The sequence below is a fragment of the Thalassophryne amazonica genome, chromosome 17 (genome assembly GCF_902500255.1).
Source record: "Thalassophryne amazonica chromosome 17, fThaAma1.1, whole genome shotgun sequence".
Classification (NCBI taxonomy): domain Eukaryota; kingdom Metazoa; phylum Chordata; class Actinopteri; order Batrachoidiformes; family Batrachoididae; genus Thalassophryne; species Thalassophryne amazonica.
In genome coordinates, this window is record NC_047119.1 from 41,932,817 (window position 1) to 41,949,709 (window position 16,893).

The 16,893-nt window shown below is 45.4% G+C and overlaps 1 protein-coding gene across 6 annotated transcripts in view; it reads left to right on the plus strand.

The window, feature by feature from the left end:
• The window catches only part of LOC117529754 (transcription factor 4-like), a 236,245-nt gene that overhangs the window by 176,366 nt on the left and 42,986 nt on the right, over positions 1 to 16,893 (plus strand). The gene's annotated exons all lie outside the window — the stretch shown is intronic.

Below are 16,893 nucleotides of genomic sequence, written 5' to 3' on the forward strand. Positions count from 1 at the left end.
TGATGCGGTTTGACTCGGGACACATGAAACACAGGATGGATCCGCAGTGAGGTCGGAAGCTGAAGCCTCACTGCGGCTGGACTGATGACCTTAAGGATCTTGAAAGGGCTGATGTAACGGTCCTGTAGCTTGGGGGAGTCCACTTTGAGGGGAATGTCCTTTGTGGATAACCACACCTCCTGCCCTGGCCGATACGCAGGGGCCGGGGTCCGCCGACGGTCTGCATGGGCTTTTGCCCTCGTCCGGGCCTTTAGCAAAGCAGAACGGGCGGCACGCCACACCCGACGGCACTTCCGTAGGTGGGCCTGGACCGAGGGCACACTGACCTCTCCCTCAACCACCGGAAACGACGGGGGCTGATACCCCAGACACACCTCAAAAGGGGAGAGGCCGGTGGCTGAAGACACCTGGCTGTTATGGGCATACTCGATCCAGGCCAAATGGGTACTCCAGGCCGCCGGGTGCGCGGCAGTCACGCAGCGCAAGGCCTGTTCCACCTCCTGGTTTACCCGTTCTGCTTGCCCGTTGGTCTGAGGGTGGTACCCGGACGAGAGACTCACCGTGGCCCCCAGTTCCCGGCAGAAGCTCCTCCAGACTTGCGAGGAGAACTGGGGACCGCGATCGGAGACGATGTCTGTTGGAATCCCATGCAGCCGGACGATGTGGTGGACCAGGAGGTCTGCTGTCTCCTGGGCTGTTGGGAGCTTCGGGAGGGCCACGAAGTGGGCCGCCTTGGAGAATCGGTCCACTATCGTGAGGATGGTGGTGTTACCCTGGGACGGCGGGAGGCCCGTGACAAAATCCAGGCCGATGTGGGACCAGGGGCGATGAGGCACAGGCAGCGGCTGGAGTAGTCCTGATGCCCTGCGATGGTCAGCCTTGCCCCTGGCGCAGGTGGTGCAGGCCTGGATATAATCCCGGACGTCGGCCTCTAGGGACGCCCACCAGAAGCGCTGCCGGACAACTGCCACGGTTCTTCGCACCCCTGGATGACAGGAGAGCTTGGAGCCGTGACAGAAGTCCAGGACTGCAGCCCTAGCTTCTGGTGGGACGTATAGTTTGTTCTTCGGCCCAGTTCCGGGGTCCGGGCTTCGTGCCAGGGCCACCCGGACGGTTCTCTCTACGTCCCAGGTGAGGGTGGCCACGATAGTGGACTCCGGGATGATGGGTTCCGGTGGATCCGACAACTCCGCTTTGACTTCATCTTCATGTACCCGGGACAAGGCATCCGATCTCTGGTTTTTGGTCCCGGGACGGTAGGTGATCCGGAAGTCAAAACGGCCGAAGAACAGTGACCAGCGGGCTTGCCTGGGGTTCAGTCGCTTGGCGGTCCTGATATACTCCAGGTTCCGGTGGTCAGTGAAAACCGTGAATGGCACGGACGTTCCCTCCAACAGATGTCTCCACTCTTCAAGAGCCTCTTTCACCGCAAGGAGTTCTCGATTGCCGACGTCATAGTTCCGTTCGGCCGGGGTCAACCTGCGGGAAAAATAGGCACACGGGTGAAGGACCTTATCGGTCTTCCCGCTCTGGGAAAGCACAGCTCCTATCCCTGAGTCCGAGGCGTCCACTTCAACCACTAACTGGCGACTAGGATTGGGCTGCACCAGAACGGGTGCAGACGAGAAGCGTCGTTTCAACTCCTTGAACGCGGCATCGCAACGATCCGACCAGGTGAAGGGGACTTTTGGTGAGGTCAGGGCTGTCAGGGGGCTAACTACCTGACTGTAGCCCTTAATGAACCTCCTGTAGAAATTTGCAAAGCCGAGGAACTGTTGCAGCTTCCTACGGCTAGTGGGTTGGGGCCAGTCTCTCACCGCCGCAACCTTGGCCGGATCAGGAGCGACGGAGTTGGGGGAGATGATAAACCCCAGGAAGGACAAAGAAGTGTGGTGAAACTCGCACTTCTCGCCCTTCACAAACAGCCGGTTCTCCAACAACTGCTGCAGGACCTGACGTACATGCCGGACATGAGTCTCAGGATCCGGAGAAAAGATGAGTATATCGTCTAGATATACGAAGACGAATCGGTGCAGGAAATCCCGCAAGACATCATTAACCAATGCTTGGAACGTCGCGGGGGCGTTTGTGAGGCCGAACGGCATGACCAGGTACTCAAAGTGACTTAAGGGGGTGTTAAATGCCGTCTTCCACTCGTCTCCCTTCCGGATCCGAACCAGGTGATACGCATTTCTAAGATCTAGCTTCGTGAATATTTGGGCTCCATGCAGGGGCGTGAACACTGAATTCAACAAGGGCAACGGGTATCGATTACGAACCGTGATTTCGTTCAGTCCCCTATAATCAATGCATGGACAAAGTCCGCCGTCTTTTTTACCCACAAAAAAGAAACCTGCACCCATCGGGGAGGTGGAATTCCGGATCAACCCGGCGGCTAAAGAGTCCCGGATGTAGGTCTCCATTGATTCGCGCTCAGGTCGTGAGAGGTTGTACAGCCTGCTGGACGGGAACTCAACGCCTGGAACCAAATCAATGGCACAATCGTACGGACGGTGGGGGGGAAGGGTGAGCGCCAGATCCTTACTGAACACATCCACAAGGTCATGGTACTCCACCGGCACCGTCCCCAGATTGGGCGGGACTCTGACCTCCTCCTTAGCCTGGGAACCGGGAGGAACCGAGGAACCTAAACATACCCGATGGCAGGTCTCGCTCCACTGAACCACTACCCCGGACGGCCAATCGATCCGGGGATTGTGTTTTAACATCCAGGGGAACCCTAGAATCACGCGGGAGGTGGCAGGAGTCACAAAAAACTCGATCTCCTCCCGGTGATTTCCTGACACCACCAGAGTTACTGGTGGTGTCTTATGTGTGATTAGAGGGAGTAGGGAGCCATCTAGTGCCCGCACCTGCACAGGCGAGGTAAGCGCCACCAGAGGGAGCCCTACCTCCCTGGCCCATCTGCTGTCTAACAGATTCCCTTCAGAGCCCGTGTCCACCAGTGCTGGGGCCTTCAGGGTTAAATCCTCATAAAGGATTGTCACTGGGAGTCGTGTGGCAATATGGGTATGTCCCACGTGAATGTTTTGGCCCACCCCTAACCCAGTGTCTAGGGGCGGGCGTTGGTGTTTAACCGCTCGGGGCAGTCCCTTACTTGATGCTCTATTGAGCCACAAACAAAGCACGCTCCGCAGGCCAGCCTCCTCTGTCTATCTGGTGCCCTAAATGTGGCCCTGCTCATGTCCATAGCTTCGTCAACAGGGGGAGCTGTCACCACACGGAGCGTAGAGGCCGTGGAGCGTGGGGAGGGCGGAACTCGGTCGGAACTGGAAGGGAGAGGGACGGCGCGTGCCCGGCCACGCCCTTCGTCTCGTTCCTGACGGCGTTCTTCTAACCGATTGTCTAATCGTATAACGAGATCAATAAGCCCGTCTAAATCCCGCGGTTCGTCCTTGGCCACCAGGTGCTCCTTCAGGACCAACGACAGTCCGTTTACGAAGGCGGCGCGGAGGGCAGTGTTATTCCAGCCGGACCTCGCAGCCGCGATGCGGAAGTCGACTGCATAAGCAGCTGCGCTCCGGCGCCCCTGTCTCATTGACAGCAGCACGGCTGAAGCGGTCTCTCCTCTATTTGGGTGATCGAACACTGTTCTGAACTCCCTCACAAACCCATCATATGTCAGAAGGAGCCGTGAATTTTGCTCCCAGAGCGCTGTAGCCCAAGCGCGTGCCTCGCCGCGAAGCAGATTAATCACATAAGCTATCTTACTAGCATCAGTCGCGTACATGACGGGACGTTGTGCGAAGACGAGCGAACACTGCATAAGAAAGTCCGCGCATGTCTCCACACAACCCCCGTACGGCTCTGGAGGGCTTATGTATGCTTCAGGGGAAGGTGGGAGGGGTCGTTGAACGACCTGTGGAACGTCACTGTTGCGCACAGGATTGACAGGAGGGGGAGCCGCAGCAGCGCCCTGAGGGCGCGCCTCCACCTGCGCGGCGAGAGCCTCCACCCTGCGGTTAAGGAGGACGTTTTGCTCGGTCATAAGATCCAGCCGAGCCGTAAAAGCGGTGAGGATTCGCTGCAACTCACCGACCATTCCTCCTGCAGACGCCTGTGCGCCCTGCTCTTCCATTGGCCGTTCAACAGCCGGTTGACACCCCTCGGGGTCCATGACGTTGGCCAAGATATCCTGTTGGGAAAGTGTAGGTACACGGACCCACAACAGGGGGCGCAAATGAACGGACAATGGAGAAGGTCAAATAACAACACTTTACTGTTGTGAATGGGCACAACAAATACAACAGATTACAACAATAGACAAAAAGCCAAATCACAAAAGGTGTCGTGTGGGCAGGCTCGTAGATAGGAGACGTCTGTCCAAAGCAGAACCGGAACCACACGATTTCCTCCGCCACCAGACCCCGGGAATACTGGAGCCGCCAAGTCCCGAACTCCCAGGTGGCCACTGCCTCCGCGTGTCGGACCTGGTACTGCTGGCGAGGAACAAAAAAACAATTAAATGTGGGCGCATTTGCACCCAGCAATCCGCACGGCAGTAAAACTACCTCCACCTCTCGTTGGAAAAGGAGTCTGCTATATAACGCACAAAAGTCACAAAAGGTTACTGTCACACAGTCAGCTGAGAACGTTACCTTCCAGGTAGAACGATATCTCGGCAAAGAGGTGGAGACGTCGTCCTGCTGATGTACCCCTGCTGATCGGATGATTGGTAACAGCTGTTGCAGGTGATGCGTGACAGCTGTCACCCTGGCTGCTCCTGTGAGGCGGCTGCGCCCTCTGGTGCCTGGAGCCCGCACTCCAGACAGGGCGCCCTCTGGTGGTGGGCCAGCAGTACCTCCTCTTCTGGCGGCCCACACAACAGTACTGTTCCTTTAAGATTTCAGAAGTCCACAAATTGAACTCTTTATTTGACTGCCTGTCACAGGTGAAGAAGTGGCTTAATGGAAACCGTCTGCAGCTGAACTCTGAAAAAACTGAGACACTTATTGTTGCCCCTGACAATGCTGTTCCTGTTATCAGGAGCCTCCTTGGTGACTTGGGCTTAACGGCAAAAACAAGCCTTAGAAACCTTGGCGTTATTTTTGATGAAGGAATGTCTCTTGCTCATCACGCAAGCAAGCTTGTGAAGAATTGCTTCTTTCAACTGCGAAATATCGCCAAACTTAAACAATTGGTGTCACAGAAAGAATTAGAGGAAATCATCCATGCCTTTGTCTCCACGCGGTTGGACTATTGCAACAGCCTGTTCACTTGCCTGGGTAAGAAGGAGATAAATCGGTTGCAGTATGTCCAGAACTCTGCTGCGAGGCTTCTGACCCGCACCAACAGGAGAGCCCACATCACGCCTATCTTGGAATCCCTCCATTGGCTCCCTGTTGCCTCCAGAATTAATTTTAAAATCTTGGCTTTGACTTTCAGAGCACTACATGGTCAGGCTCCTGATTACATTGCTGACTTGATTCAGCCTTCCTTACACCTCAGCCCGCAGCCTCAGATCTTTAGGTCAGAACCTGTTGATGGTTCCTCGAACCTCCTTTAAAACTCGAGGAGACCGATCTTTTAAAGCCATAGCACCTTGTCTCTGGAACGAACTCCCTCTGTCCCTGCGATCCCTGGACTCTGTTGAGATGTTCAAAAAGCAACTAAAGACTCTGCTTTTTAAACAGGCTTTTCATAGCCAATAATCTTTTAGTACTGAGTGTTTTACTGTATATTTTTATTGTTTTACCTTGTAAAGCGCTTTGTGACCCCTGTCTGTGAAAAGCACTATATAAATAAAGTTTAATTACTTACTTACTCACTTACTATTTGTACATAGTCAAAATATAACACATATCTTTTAATTTTAAATAATGCGCAAATTCTGAAGTTTTGTAACAAACACAGACAGATGCCAAAGAGATTATGGGTAAATGAGCCTCCACTGACACTGATTGGTTGACTCATACTCATTCATTCTATGTAAACGTCAACACGTTAATGTGATGTGACATGTGTGTTGGTAATTAAATGTGCTTTTGTAAAATATGCCATTTTATATGTAAAAAAAAACAAGTCAAGTTGTGATTTGACAACTGTCTGATGTAACCGGGGTCACAATGCATAGAACACTGCCATCTACTGGCGCCCAGAAGCTCAGACCCTTACCCATAATCCTTTGCGTACAGGTTTTTTTTTGTTTTTTTTTAGCGACAGAGAGGCCTGCGGTTTAAATGGCAGAATCCATGACGACAATTGTAAATGAACATTATACAACCAAAATGTTGATTTTTTTCTTTAGCTGCAGCAAGAGGCTGCAACAACTATCAGGCGCGCACAGAATTATAATTTATGGGATATCTCAATACTTAGGGCGAATACTGCCATGAAGACTACTGGCCAGTAGATGGCAGTAGAGACCATCGCGCAAACAGGAAAATATTGGAGAAGCAACTTGAGCTTCTTCTGACATTTAAAACAAACACAATAACAAGTAAAAATGTCTGTAAACCCAGAGAATATATTCATGAGAGTTTTAGACACAGTATACAGAGTTTAATGCTGTTGTCCGTGTGGAGCTTGATCAGAGCATCTCAAATGCATTTCTCCTGTCATGACTGTACCGGGATTACCCATAATGCACTGGGCACAGCATGTCCACACTAAAACCTTCAAAATTAGTGCAGTACTTTAAAACTAAAACATATAGCTGATATTTTTGCTTTATAAAACTTCAGAACTGACGTTAATGTAAGTAACATGTCCAATAATAGTTTTGTTAAAATTTTAACCATAAGTTAAAACTGTATGCCTCTGGATGACTTGGGTGATATTGTCGGTGAGTTGGTATGGTGTCAAGAGGAATTATCTTGTGACCAGTTCTTCTCTGACTGCAGAGGATAGAGTTTCTCCTGAAACCAGCTCTCCTCTGTTTACAGAGAATAGGGCAGTTTTTCTGCTACAAAACCTTTAACAGGTAAGCGCTAAAATCTTTGATATCAGACTTAACAAAGGTTTTTAACTGTTAATGCTTTTTTCACTTCACCTGCAAAAACATTAGCGATCTAAAAATTATCGGACCAAAATTTATCAGAAGATAATTGGTCCAATGATGCTTTTCAGAGTTATTTGAAAAGCTAATCTGATAATGAAAACATCATCTTCAATAGTTAGCGGTTAGCAAATTAGCGGCACTGTGCCCACCACTGCGTGGGGGGAACCTACATTCTCACGTTCAGTTCACTTTTAGTAAATCCGAATGTGAGCGTGAAAGATCGCCTCTGCAATGTTTTTGTACATATAGAACTTTAGTAAATGAGGCCCCAGGTCTTCTTGTTTCCTTTGTGTTTCTCCTCATAGTTCGGGCAAGTTTTATCGAGCTGTTTGATAGAGGTCTGTTACCCTCTAACTGGATTTCTTTTGGTACCAGAAAACGGGTCTCTGTTCTCTCTGGTTCTCACTGGTTTTCTGTTATAATTGTGAAATCGCTCAGAAAATAAATTTTTCTTGTTTCCACTTTATATCATGACATCATTTATTTTACAAACCAGCATCAGCTTCTTTGTGATTATTTAAAATTATATTTTTCACTTTAAGAATGTCATCTTCTCAGTTGTATTTTCTTAGTTAATCACCGTAAAAGGACATGTTTGTGTTTTGAATAAAAGTTGAATAAAACTTAATTTCAAGATCTCACCTTCTGATGATGTATAAAAAATTGTAATTGTGCACTATTCACCTTATTCAGCCCCGCCCACTTTTACAACAGAGGCATTTCCGTTTTGTCTTAGGACATCTGGTGAGCGGTGTTTTCAATATAGAACAATAGAAGATGTTACATGGGCAGAAACAAAAACCTTTTTGAAAAGCTCAAAGGGATCAACTCTGGCTCACCCACAGGTCATAACAGAGTGGGAAGATGACATGAAAAAGTGGCCCTCAATTATTTTTAACTACTTTGCATTGTCACTCGGCGTGGACGGTTTGGCTATGAGGACCTACGAGCTTTGCACCGCACAGCGCCGCTGAAGCTCACATAAAAGCAAAATCAAGTTAAAATACTACGCGCCAAGTAGTACCACCGTAATGCCCAGATTACGTAACGTTAATATACGTTTGGTGTTATTTCATGCAGTGTTTGGTTGTATCAAACACCAGATAATGAGTAAATAAGATAGCAGCTAACGCTACAAACACAGCTTACCCGTTTGACTCACTAGCATCCGCCGTGGCTTCTTCAACGGAACGTTATAGTCCAACCATTTCTCTGGGTAAAGATCCAGTGGTGCTACATAAAATAAAAAGAACAGACAGGGACATTTGGGTGGATTTTTCAAATTCAGCGCCATTAGCCTGCACCGGAGATCCTTGTCTTTCGATGGAGGAGGGAACAAGTTAAATGCTGGTCCACAGCACTCAGTTGTTGTTCAAAACATGTTCAAAACATCGATCTGAAAGCGATAGGTTCCTCTTTTTCCAGTTATTGTGGCACCCACGAACTGAACAATTAATGCTCCCACGTAGATAGTCATTAGAAGCAGTGACAAACCGGAAGTTGGAAGTTGGCGCCGCCCACCCTGACATCCTGAATAAGGTGAATAAACACCATCAGTAATTGAAATATTTGCTTGAGTTTGTGTTACCAAGAAGATCATGTGATCACAAGATCAAAATGAATTTTGGTGGAGTTTACTTATTGAACAGATACACTAGGATTAGCCAAAGCTAACATTTAGCCCTCCCCAGGGAAGACACAGCCACCAGAGGGCGCCTGCGTCCTGACTTATGTGTGCATGTTCTGAGTGCTCCCATTTGTTTGTTTCTGCTGTGGTTCAGGGGACTTTTGTCTGGTTTGTGGTTTATCACTCGTGTGTTGCTGCTCAGCGTGCACTGGCTAGCCGTGGGAACATGCGTGTGCGTGAATTCAGGAAGTGAGGTTGTTATTGTGTCTGTCCGACATTCTTCAGACGTGCACAGTGTGCACCTGTTCCTGTCTGACAAACTGTAATGCACACAAATCACAGCCTGTCGCCAGCCACTCATACACTGGGAAAATATGTCTGCACAGCGTGGGACATAAATTTGAAGGTTTATTTTCAGCGGGAAAATGGTGTGTTTGTGTCATTCTGTGTGCGTGTTGTGCAGAGCTTTGGGTCAATAAATGTGCTTTTATGAGGCGAGCACAAACTCTACTCAGAGGGGAAGAGGAAGTTTGAGGGGGTTTTACTGCAGACTTAATGACATCTACAGGCAGTGTGTGTGTGTATGTGTGTGTGTGTGTGTGTGTGTGTGTGTGTGTGTGTGTGTGTGTGTGTGTGTGTGTGTGTGTGTGTGTGTGTGTGTGTGTGTGTGTGTGTGTGTGTGTGTGTGTGTAGATGCTGTACTTGTTTGTGCATCACTGTAGGGACCAGTTGAGTTTTGATACCACTTTTAAGAGTCCTAACTAATCCAAACACCTTTGCAGTCTTGAGGTTTAGGGTTTATTTTGGGTGTGAGGGTTTAGTCTTGGGATCGAGAGTTTAGTCTTGGGTTTATTCTTGAGTTTGAGGGTTTAGGCTGAGTGTTCAGGGTTTATTCTTGAGTTTGAGGGTTGACTCTTGGGTTCCAGGGTTTAGTCTGGTCTGGTGTGAGGATTTAGTCTTGGGTTCCAGGGATTAGTCTTGGTGTTTAGGGTTTATTTTGGGTGTGAGGGTTTAGTCTTGGGATGGAGGATTTAGTCTTGGGATCGAGGGTTTAGTCTTGGGTTCGTTTAGTCTGGGTGTTTAATCCAATTATGCCCAGATTTTTTTTTATAAGTGGAAAAAGTTGCATTAGTACCTTTGAGATTTTTTTATTGTGAGTAGAAAATGACAGTGATACACTTCAGCAACAACTGTTGCCAGTGAGGCAAAACAGGTTAAGGTTTATTCTTGAGTTTGAGGGTTTACTCTTGGGTTCCAGGGTTTAGTCTGGTGTGAGGGTTTAGTCTTGGGTTCCAGGGATTAATCTTGGTGTTTAGGGTTTAGTCTGGTGTGAGGGTTTAGTTTGGGTGTTTAGGGTTTAGTCTGGTGTGAGGGTTTAGTTTGGGTGTTTAGGGTTTAGTCTGGTGTGAGGTTTTATTCTTGGGTTTGAGAGTTTAGTTTGGGTGTTTAGGTTTTAGTCTGGAGTGAGGTTTTAGTCTGGGTGTTTAGGATGTAGTCTGGGTGTTTAGGGTTTAGTCATGGGTTTGAGGGTTTAGTTTGTGTCAGGTTGTTTGATGTTTATTGTTATCTGCTTGGTGTGGGGATTTTGTGTCTTTTCTTTATACTCACGGTGGAGTTTGTTTGGTTTTTGACTTTACTGCACTCTCTTGGCTGGTGGTGGGATTTGGGTGTGTCTGGTCTCTTTGTTTGTCACCCCCCCCCCCCCCCCCCCTCCTGTCCGCTCTCCCACACCTGCACCTCATCTGCTCTGATCACTCTTCTTATTTAAAGCCTCTGTTAGCACACACGCTTTGCCAGTTCATGTTCCCTAGTGTCTTCGTTCCAGCTCTTGTTCACAGTCTTTGATCTTGTTTTGCTGTACCATGTTTTTGAACCTCTTGCCTGTTTATGACCTCGTCTTTTTGTCCCATGTTTTGGATACTGTTACTGATTCTGGCCTGCTTACCCATGTACTGACCGTTTTCTGGCTTTACAGTAAAACCCACTTTTTACTCTAAGTTCTGGTGTGAGTCTCGCATTTGTGTCAACATTTTTGGGTCCAGGTTCCTGTCAGTTTGGGTGTTTAGGGGTAGTCTGGTGTGAGGTTTTAGTCTGGGTGTTTAGGATGTAGTCTGGGTGTTTAGGATTAGTCTGGTGTGCGGGTTTAGTCTTGGGTTTGAGGGTTAGATTTAGATGTTTGGTTTTCAGTATAAGGGCATTCAGCATGCATTCCGTGCTTACAGAAAGTATTCACGGCGCTTCACTTTTTCCACATTTTGTTGTGTTACAACCTTATACGAAAATAAAGCAAATTAAATTAGTCCCCTCAACATTCTACTCACAACACCCCATAATGACATGAAAAACGTTTTTTGAAATTATTCCAAATTTATTTAAAAAATAATTAAGAGGTCACACGTATATACGTATTCACACCCTTTGCTCATTACTTTGTTGATGCATCTTTGGCAGCAATTACAGCCTCAAGTCTTCTTGAATATGATGCCACAAGCTTGGTGCACCTATCTTTGTGTGGTTTTGCCTATTCTACTTTGTAGCCCCCCCGCCCCACAAGCTCCATCAGGTTGGATGGGGAGCGTTGGTCCATTTTCCGATTTCTCCAGAGATGTTCAATCGGATTCAGGTCTGGACTCTGGCTGGGCCACTCACGGACATTCACAGTGTTGTCCTGAAGCCACTCCTTTGATATCTTGGCTGTGTGCTTAAGGTCATTGTCCTGCTGAAAGATGAAGTGTCGTCCTAGTCTGAGTTCAAGAGCACTCTGGAGTAGTTTTTCATCCAGGATGTCTCTGTACATTGCTGCATTCATCTTTCTCTCAATCCTGACTATTCTTCCAGTTCCTGCTGCTGAAAAGCATCCCCACAGCATGATGCTGCCACCACTATGCTTCACTGTAGGGATGGCGCCTGGTTTCCTCCAAACATGACACCTGGCATTCACACCAAAGAGTTCAATCTTTGTCGCATCAGACCAGAGAATTTTGTTTCTCTTGGTCTGAGAGTCCTTCAGGTGCCTTTTGACAAACTCCAGGTGGGCTGCCATGTGTCTTTTAGTAAGAAGTGGCTTCTGCTTGGCCAGTCTACACATGCCTGATTGGTGAGTTGCTGAACCTTCTGGAAGGTTCTTCTCTCTCCACAGAGAAATGCTGCAGCTTTTACAGAGTGACCATTGGGTTCTTGGTCACCTCCCTGACTAAGGCCCTTTCCCCCCGATCGCTCAGTTTAGATGGGCAGCCAGCTCTAGGAACAGGCCTGCTGAATCAGAACTTCTGTTCTCCACAGCCAAAGACAGGAAGGTGGTGCAGAGGGTCATAAACACTCTCCACCTCCACGCGACAACAAACAACCCAATCTACCTCCACCCACAGTGTTCAGCAAACAACCCAACATACCTCCTCTTTCGTTTGCACCTTAACAGCACTGGCTTCTGTGCCCCAGTATATATATATATATATATATATATATATATATATATATATATATATATATATATATATATATATATATATATATATATATACACACACACACACACACACACAGTAGTGTTCAGAATAATAGTAGTGCTATGTGACTAAAAAGATTAATCCAGGTGTTGAGTATATTTCTTATTGTTACATGGGAAACAAGGTACCAGTAGATTCAGTAGATTCTCACAAATCCAACAAGACCAATCATTCATGATATGCACACGCTTAAGGCTATGAAATTGGGCTATTAGTAAAAAACAGTAGAAAAGGGGGTGTTCACAATAATAGTAGTGTGGCATTCAGTCAGTGAGTTCGTCAATTTTGTGGAACAAACAGGTGTGAATCAGGTGTCCCCTATTTAAGGATGAAGCCAGCACCTGTTGAACATGCTTTTCTCTTTGAAAGCCTGAGGAAAATGGGACGTTCAATACATTGTTCAGAAGAACAGCGTAGTTTGATTTAAAAGTTGATTGGAGAGGGGCAAACTTATACGCAGGTGCAAAAAATTATAGGCTGTTCATCTACAATGATCTCCAATGCTTTAAAATGGACAAAAAAAAAAACAAAAAAAAAACAGAGACGCGTGGAAGAAAATGGAAAACAACCATCAAAATGGATAGAAGAATAACCAGAATGGCAAAGGCTCACCCATTGATCAGCTCCAGGATGATCAAAGACAGTCTGGAGTTACCTGTAAGTGCTGTGACAGTTAGAAGATGCCTGTGTGAAGGTAATTTATTTGCAAGAATCCCCCGCAAAGTCCCTCTGTTAAATAAAAGACGTGCAGAAGAGGTTACAGTTTGACAAAGAACACATCAACTGGCCTAAAGAGAAATGGAGGAATATTTTGTGGACTGATGAGAGTAAAATTGTTCTTTTTGGGTCCAAGGGCCGCAGACAGTTTGTGAGACGACCCCCAAACTCTGAATTCAAGCCACAGTTCACAGTGAAGACAGTGAAGCATGGTCGTGCAAGCATCATGATATGGGCATGTTTCTCCTACTGTGGTGTTGGGCCTGTATATCGCATACCAGGTATTATGGATCAGTTTGGATATGTCAGAAGAGGTCATGTTGCCCTATGCTGAAGAGGACATGCCCTTGAAATGGGTGTTTCAACAAGACAGTGACCCCAAGCACACTAGTAAACAAGCAAAATCTTGGTTCCAAACCAACAAAATTAATGCCTTGCAGATGTGAAGAAATCATGAAAAACTGTGGTTATACAACTAAATACTAGTTTAGTGATTCACGGGATTACTAAAAAAGCAGTTTGAACATAATAGTTTTGAGTTTATAGCGTCAACAGCAGATGCTACTATTATTGTGAACACCCCCTGTTCTACTTTTTTTTACTAATAGCCCAATTTCATAGCCTTAAGAGTGTGCATATCATGAATGCTTGGTCTTGTTGGATTTGTGAGAATCTACTGAATCTACTGGTACCTTGTTTCCCATGTAACAATAAGAAATATACTCAAAAACTGGATTAATCTTTTTAGTCACATAGCACTACTATTATTCTGAACACTACTGTGTGTATATATATATATATATATATATATATATATATATATATATATATATATATATATATATATATATATATATATATAGTACAGTTGTATGCAGATGTTTGGGCACCAGTGTTGCCAAAGTAACTTTGAAAAGTTACTTCATTAGTTACTTTATACAGTTATATTTTACAGTTACTTTATATAGTTACTTCATTAACAGCTGCGGACAATTTGGCGGCAGCTGCTGAATGTAATTAATAAAGTAACTCATAATCTAACTTGGTTATTTTTAAGATTTAGTACTCAGAAAAGTAACTATTAGTTACTTTGCTGATTGCTCAATCTTAAGAGTAAAAAAGTTAGATTACTAGTTACCTTATTAGTTACATTACTTATTAGTTGCAAGTTTTCGGCAGCTTCTAATGAAGTAATTGCATAAAGCTGCTAATAAAGTAACTGTATAAAGCAACTAAAAAAGTAACTTTTCAAAGTTACTTTGACAACATTGTTGGGCACCCCTGATGATTTCCATGATTTTCCTTTATAAATCATTGATTGTTTGGATCAGCAATTTCAGTTAAATATATCGTATAGCAGACAAACACAGTGATACTTGAGAAGTGAAATGAAGTTTCTAGTATTTACAGAAAGTGTACAAAAAATATGTAAACAAAATTGGGCAGGTGCATGATTTTGGGCACCCTTGTCATTTTATTGATTTGAATACATTTAGCACTAATTACTGGAACACAAAATTGGTTTGGTAAACTCATTGACCCTTGACCTCCTTACACAGGTGAATCCAATCATGAGAAAGGGTATTTAAGGTGGCCATTTGCAAATGTTTCCCCTCTTTGCATCTCTTCTAATGAGTGGCAACATGGGAGCCTCTAAACAACTCTCAAATGACCTGAAAACAAAGATTGTTCAACATCATGCTTTATGGCCCAGTCACACGGCACATGACAATTCCTGAAAGAAGGGAAAAAGTAAAAAACGATACAATTCTTTGAGAAAAGGTGGACGAAAGAGCTTTTATCACCGAACAGTCTGCGAAGCAAGAGCGCAAAAGGGACGAAAGAGGAACCACTGCTGAGTGTATGTCTGCTCCAGGACTCAGCGCTGGAACGGAGCTCATAGCGCCTGAGTCCTGGAGAAACTGCAAACAGAATCTGTGGAGATGTCGATGGACCACCTGCTCTGGTTCCTTGTCCAGAACAAAAGAGGGATCATCTCCATCATCATCAGAATCCACACTGTCTGTCGACACGATGCGTGCTTTGTCGTGCTCCAATTAAAAAAAAAAAAAAAGTGTTTCGTGGTCACTGCTGTATCACAGTATTATGTTCTAAGACATATATATTGATTTATAACAGAAAACTGTCAAAAGGGAGAATAAATATAAATATAAGTGTAAAGATGATTGAATATATCAGAGCAGTAAATTAATCAGTGTGTGTGAATGCGCGCATTGACTCGTGCGGTTATTCCACCAGCTGATCACTGATCCACAACGTGAATTCTTCCTTCCAGAATAGCTCTTTATATAATCATTTTGATTCATCTGCCTGTTGCCACATGTACAGAAGGGCTGGATTGTCATTCCTACACTCGTATTGTTATATTTAATACAAAATAATAAGCGCACGCAGGTGCTCCTGCTGCCGCTGATGCTGCATTCAAGTACCGTCGGAAATTACACAACTTTTTCGTTGTTTCAAATTCAAAAGTTGCTTGTGGCAAAATATTTAATTATATCCACACAAAAGATTAATTCTGGCCTATGTAATGTACCTGAGCCCATTGAAACTGCCCCCCCCACACAGATAAAAAAAATCCAAGCAAGCAGGCTGTGTTTGCCCTGTAATTTCCGACGGTACATGAACGCAGCAGCAGCCTCAGCACTCACAAACCGGCTTCTGCACTGTGTGAAAACGTTCAGCTGCTCCAACGAAGTCAAATTAAACAGTAACGTTACAAAAACTACACAAACGATTAAAAAACATCAAGAACGACAGCAAAACGAAACACAGACAAACTGAGGTTTTCGTTGCCCTTCGTTCAAATTTTTCAACAGTTTAAAAATCCTGACGAAGCGCCCGCTGCAGGAACGAAGCTGAGCGAAGGTTAAACGATGTCAACGACAGTCAGCGAAAGTCCAGATTTCTTGTTTCGTCAGGGCTTCGTCACCCTTCATTAAGTGCCGTGTGACTGGGCCATTAGGGGAAAGTTACAAAAAGCTATCTCAGAGATTTCAGCTGTCAGTTTTCCAATGTGAGGAACATTTTGAGGAAATGGAAGACCACAGGCACAGTACTAGTTAAGGCCCAAAGTGGCAGGCTAAGAAAAAGCTCAGATAAGCTGAAGCGAAGGATGGCAATAACAGTTATAGTCAACCCACAGACCTGCTCCGAAGACCTACAACATGATCTTGCTGCAGATACAGCACACTTTGCACAAGGAGATGCTGTAATGCAGAGGAAGTCTTTTCTGCAGAGTCGCTTGAGGTATGCTCAAGCACATTTGGATAAGCCAACTTCATTTTGGAATAAGGTGCTGTGGACTGATGAAACTAAAATAGAGTTATTTGGACATAACAAGAGGCGGTATGCATGGCTGAAAAAGAGCACAGCATTCCAAGAAGAGCACTTGCTACCTACAGTAAAATTTGGAGATGGTTCCATCATATTGTGTGGCTGTGTGGTCAGTGCAGGTACTGGGAATCTTGTTAAAGTTGAGGGTCACATGGATTCCAGTCAGTGTCAGCAGATTCTTGAGAACAATGTTCATGAATCAGTAACAAAGTTGAAGTTGCGCCATGTCTGGATCTTTCAACAAGACAACGACCCTAAAGACTCCTCAAAACCTACTAAGACATTCATGCAGAGGAACAAGTACAATGTTCTGGAATGGCCATCTCAATCTGTGGTGTGATTTTAAGCGGGCTGTCCATGCTCAGAAACCAACAAACCTGAGATGTTTTGTAAAGAAGAATGGTCCAAAATACCTTCAACCAGAATCCAGACTCTCATTGGAAGTTATAGGAAGCATTTATAGGCTGTTATTTCTGCAAAAGGAGGATCTACTAAATATTGATGTATTTTTTCTGTTGGTGTGAGCAAATTTATCCACCTGCCTAATTTTGTTTAAAGAATTATTGCACAGTTTCTGTAAATCATAGAAACTGGCAACTGTGCTCATTGGGACATTGGATGGATTGAACGTGGATTCCATTTAATCTATAAAAACATCTCAAGGA